The sequence below is a fragment of the Myotis brandtii genome, unplaced genomic scaffold (assembly GCF_000412655.1).
Source record: "Myotis brandtii unplaced genomic scaffold, ASM41265v1 scaffold1169, whole genome shotgun sequence".
Taxonomy (NCBI): Eukaryota; Metazoa; Chordata; class Mammalia; order Chiroptera; family Vespertilionidae; genus Myotis; species Myotis brandtii.
The window spans coordinates 40,367-46,176 of NW_005354047.1; positions in this window are offsets into that span (position 1 = coordinate 40,367).

The window sequence follows — 5,810 nt, forward strand, 5'->3', positions numbered from 1 at the left end:
CCATCACTATGACCACATCCTGTGTAATGGGACACCGACTCACGCCTGGCCAGTCGGCAGGGCCCACAGTCCCCTCTCCCGCCCTACTCCACCCCTCTATAAAACTCCTGGTCCCATCAGGCTTCTCGCTCTCTGCCACTTGCTGCTGCGTCAGTAGGGAGGGTAGGGGAGCTCGAGCTAGCTTGAAATAAAGGACTCTTTGCTTTTGCATCGGACTGGCTGGCTCCCTGGTGGGCTCTTGGGAATCTTGAAATCTGGGCATAACACTTGGGAGATCAATACAAAGTCAGGAAGTAGCCTCATTCCCAAACTCTGAGGAAATGGGGAAACACTATTTGGCCAGGGATGAAAATTTCTTCGAGGATGGAGTGTCTTTCTTCATGCTATGTCCAAAGGAAGAGCCGAAGCACACTGTGCAGCCCAGGGACAGGAAATGCAAGGAACGTTCTTGAAATAGGCAGAGCACATTTCCCATCGGGGAGGAAGGAGAGGGACCTGGCTCCTTCCACAAGCTGAGACATTTCTGAGACTACACAGTCCTCCCACACATCCACCAAGTGAAGAGAGGTCTGAGGGAGACTGAGCAGGAGACTGAGCAGGGGAAATAAAGACCCTGAGTCAAACAACTTTCCGGGCTCCCTGGCAACGAGTCAACCACCTCTCGTAGGAGAACATACCCTCACGAAGCGGCTCTCTGAACTGCCTCGATGCATTTCCTTCTGCCCTCCTGCCTTTCTGTAGAACAGATTGCCCTTTAATAAAGGGTTTTGCACGAGTCCAGCTGCTCCAAGGTAGCGCTCAGGAACACATGCCCTTTCACCAGTGACAATGGCAACATCATATTGATGCTGTGCCCATGGCTCACCCCAGTCCAGGGTGAATTGGGCCACTTGTATGGGGCTCCCAGGACAATGAGAAAGTTCGAGAAAGGGAGAAGAAAAAGTGGAGGAAGAATTAATTAGGAAAATACTAGGCAGAGGCTGAGCTGTCCCTAGGTGCCCCTAGAGAATAAAAGTAATAAAAGTACATGGAAAGTACTGTCAAGTGTGAAATACTGTATTCCTCTGCTGTTCTCAGGCAGTGGAGTTATCTGAACGTTCTTTTGGTATAAAAGTCTTACTGTCCAGGCCCTCTGCCACTTAAATAATTGAATAATTGTTTTCAAACTGATGTAGATAATTAATCTTTGCCCACATTGTGAGAATACACACCTTCCTATGGACATTATATTATTTAATCATCCAACAAGCCTGTGAGGTAGCCATTATCCCTTATTTTAGAGACGAGGAAACCGAGACTCAGAGAAGTTCAGTAACTTGCCAAAGATGGCACTATCAGGACATGGCCAATCCAGACTTGAACCCAGGTCCGTAAGATCCCCCAATCCATGCCCCTTCACTATATCCAATAGAGCAGCAATTTGGACCAATGACTGCAGAGTAATTATTGCAACAGGTTCAAATCCATCCATTGTCACACAACGCATGGACTGTTGTCTGAATAATTTCAGCCACACATACTTCCCAGTCATTCCAGGATTTGTAGGGGATGTTGTGATTTTTAAACACAAATGAATGTGAGCCAACTGAGCCCACAGTGGCTTTTTGTCCCTTTATATCTTTTCCACCAATAATAATGGTAGCTCACATGCATTGACGGGTACAGTCGGCCTGGTGGGACAGTGGTAATAGCCTGCGTCTGAACCCTGGTGTGTTGCACTCTAAAGCCTAACTCTCACCTACAATCTACTGACCCAGTGGATGGCTAAGTGTGGGCACTATCACATCAGCATCTCAGAAATTTGTTTACATCTATAAGGCATTTACTGAATGATTCTGTCTCCCCCCAGGAATACCAAGAGTGACTATGCATGTGAGTTTATTGATGTTGCCAGGAGGGGCTTGAGGGGACCTTGTCACCTGCTATAATCTCTATCAGTCCCCCAAGTTCCCCAAATAAAAGTACAGTCCATATGCAAGAGATATGCTTGCTGTCCACATGAAACTCTGTGACCAGTCCTCTGTGCCTCCTGCCCCCTCCAATCAGCTGTCTGCCTCTAAGTCTTTTAAATATAGCAATTGTCTGGCAGCCTCTGGTGAGTCATAATCCTTTCGTGATTCCTGGCCTTCATGGTGAGGACCCCATCATCCCTGACAACTAAAGAGTCTCAGCAAGAGACCTTCAGCCAAGATGTATGCAGCTTCCACAAACACAACGTGTCTGGGTCAGTCTCACCAAAACAGGTGTGGCAGGAAGAACCTGGCCTGGAAGTCTGGAGACCCAGTGTGCAGTCTCAGCTCTGCCACCGCCCAGCTGAGGGGCCCGGGGCAGGTCACCAGGCCGGGCCTCACTTCTCCGTCCGTAGAATTAAAAAGCTGGAGAGAGCAGACCACCTCTAAGGTCTCCTCTGGCTCCAACAATCTACTGAGGAGTCCAAGCGTGTCCTGGGCCCAGACGAGGGAATAAATATGGGAAGTGGAACAGAGGGGCTTGAGTACAGATTGAGTCTGCATTACAGTTTTTACTGTTTTTTTCATGGAAACTCGGATTGCATTTTACTTCTCATCAAAATCACAAATGCTGTGCAAGTCATCCTGTAAATTTCCCTATGATTTCCCTCTCTTGCAGGTGGCAAATAGTAGAAGACCTGGCATTTAAGTTGGAGACTTTGGTTATCAATCATTTTAATACTGTCAACAACAATAAGAAAGAGGTGTTGTTTGCCCGGCCAGCGTGGCTTGGTGGTTGAGCCTCGACCTATGAACCAGGAGGGCACATGCCCAGGCTGCGGACATGATCCCCAGTGCGGGGCGTGTAGGAGGCAGCCAATCAATAATTCTCTCATCATTGATGTTTCTATCTCTCTCCCTCTCCCTTCCTCTCTGAAACCAGTAAAACTTTTTTTTTTTTTTTAAAGAAAGAGGTGTTGTTTGCTTGCTTGTTTGTCTCAGACCTAGTTACAGGCTGGGTGAGTCATGGGAGATATGAGCATTGCCAATAAAAATGTTTAACTTGGCATGTATCAAGGATAGCCTCAAAATTTCCCCACATAATGTAAATGGCTGGAAAATATAATAAATTGCAAATCAAGATTCCTTTTACATCATAATTGTCGGGAGACTCTCAGATCCAGGTTCTGGTTTCTGTTCTCGTAGTTTGGGCTGAGTGTGGTCACACAGTCTAGGGGAGTCATTATTGTGCTCACTGCCTGTCAACGAACATGTCAGTGACAGACAGTTCATTTAATCTCTCTGAGCCTTGGTTTGCCTCATCTGTAAGACGGACATGATTATGATGCCCGTGACTTTGTTTTGACGATAAAGATAAATTATATGTGTAAAGGCGTATTATAAACTGCAAAGCCTCATACAGATGCCAGTTATTACTATAATGGGGTTGCACTTGGGTCCTGACGGCTTAGAGTCTTGCTGATTTATCTGCTTGTTTACTTATCCATGGGGCTCCAGGAAAAACAGTGAAGAGTTGACTTACAGGACAGGAAGTAACAAGTGAAGGCTCACTCCAGGCGGAAGGAGGGTCACAAGACGAGAAGGGCTGCTGCTGGGACTCTGCAGCCTGCCTGCTGGGGCGAGAAAAGGGGCAACAACAGAAATAGCCACACGCAGCCCAAGCATCTCCTCACCGCTTAGAAACCCAGAGAGTGAGGGAGCTGCCGAAGAATACATGGCCAGGCAATTTGGTAACAATGGCTAAGGGGAGGCAAAAGGGGAGCCCTTGCCCTAGCTGGTTTGGCTCGGTGGATAGAGTGTCGGTCTGCGAACTGAAAGGTCCCAGGTTTTATTCCTGTCAAGGGCACATGCCAGGGTTGCGGGCTTGGTCCCCAGTAGGGAGCGTGCAGGAGGCAGCTGATCCATGATTCTCTCTCATCATTGATGTCTCTCTCTCTCTCTCTCCCTCTCTCTCTCCCTCTCCCTTCCTCTCTGAAATCAATAAAAATATATTTTTTTTAAAAAAAAAAAAAAGGGGGGGAAGCCCTTCTATTCCGGCCAAGGGCACATGCCAGGGTTGCGGGCTTGGTCCCCAGTAGGGAGCGTGCAGGAGGCAGCTGATCCATGATTCTCTCTCATCATTGATGTCTCTCTCTCTCTCTCTCCCTCTCCCTCTCCCTCTCCCTTCCTCTCTGAAATCAATAAAAATATATTTTTTTTAAAAAAAAAAAAAAGGGGGGGAAGCCCTTCCACAAAATATCACTAGAAAGTTTATGTCACCTCAAGATATTCCAATGCCTGGCTTGAACTGCTGAGTGCTTGTCTCATCTTGGGTTTAGTCTATTATCTGGTGAGCGAATGCCAGAGCCTGCTGATGACACCTCATACAGTGACGACACTGGTCTTCCAGTGTCAAATATTTAACCAACATGTCAGAAAAAGAAGGTATACGAATGGTGGAAAAGCTCATGAAAAGGTGCTGAGCATAATTAGATATAAGGGAAATACAAATTAAAACCACAACGACATAGCACATCACACTCTCTAAGAAGGCTAAAATCAAAGCCTGGCTATATCAGATGTTGGTGAGAATATGAAGCAAATGGAACTTTCACATGTTCCTGGTTGCACTGTGAAACGGTATCATTGCTTTGGAGAACTGTTTAGCAATTTCTTATCAAAGTAAACATGCAGCTATCTTGTGACCTAAAAATTCTATTCCTGGGTATTTATCCAAGAGAAATGAAAAAAAAAAAAGTATTTCCCAAAAGACTTGCACAAGAATATTTATAGTAACTCAATTTATTCATAATGCCCGATATTGAAAACACTCCAAACACTCATCAGCAGGGGAATGTGATAACAATTGTGGGATCTCTATATATAAAAGCCTAAGTGACCGTCCGACCATCCGACCAGTAGCTATGACATGCAATGACCACCAAGGGGCAGATGCTGCAACCGGTAGCTATGACACGCACTGACCACCAGGGGGCAGATGCTCAACCCAGGAGCTGCTGAGCTGCGATGACTTGGCAGCTGTGGTTCTCTGGTGACGCACCCAGAACCAGAGAGGAGGGAGCTCGATTCCAGGGTGCATCACTCAAGAGCCACCCTCTCACAATCCAGGACCCCTCAGAGGATGTCAGAGAGCCAGTTTCGGCCCGATCCACGCAGGCCAAGTGCAAGGGATTCATGCATCGGGCCTCTAGTAATATAATGGAATAATACCCAGATTAACAGTTGGAAAGAGCCAGAGTCTGAACAAAGAAAATCTATAATAATAAAAGCGTAATATGCTAATTAGACAGACAGCCGAGCCACCTTCTGGCCGAAGCCAAAGCTGCAAGGGCTGAACCCCTTGTACGAATTTCGCGCACCAAGCCTCTACTGTAGTATAAAGACTCAATAGTTAAGGTGCTACAGACACACGCCCCTGGGCAGGGGAGGTAAGCCGGGGGGCGTAGTGGGGGTGTGCTGGTTCTAGCGCCCCCTGCTGGCCCACAGCGGCCCGTCCTGGGAGTCCTGTGGTGAGCTTGGCTGTTCAAGCGTGGAAATGGTGGCACTCGGCCTCTGCTGCCCACCCGGGAGCCCGGGGTGGAGAAACTCGAAGAAAACAGCAGGTTGACCTACCTTTGAAAGCAGGGCTGCCCTAGTGACCTAAAGAATGTGTTTATTTCTAAACATTTGTTGAAATCTTTTGATGGCCAGTGACCATAAAATTATGTTCTCATCACTGTTATAAAGACCTAAGTGTGTGTATTATAAAAACCATTGATGTTTTTAAAATAGATCATTTTTATTGAATTTTTTGGTTAATAAAATTATACAGGTTTCAGGTATACAATTCTAAAAAAAAAA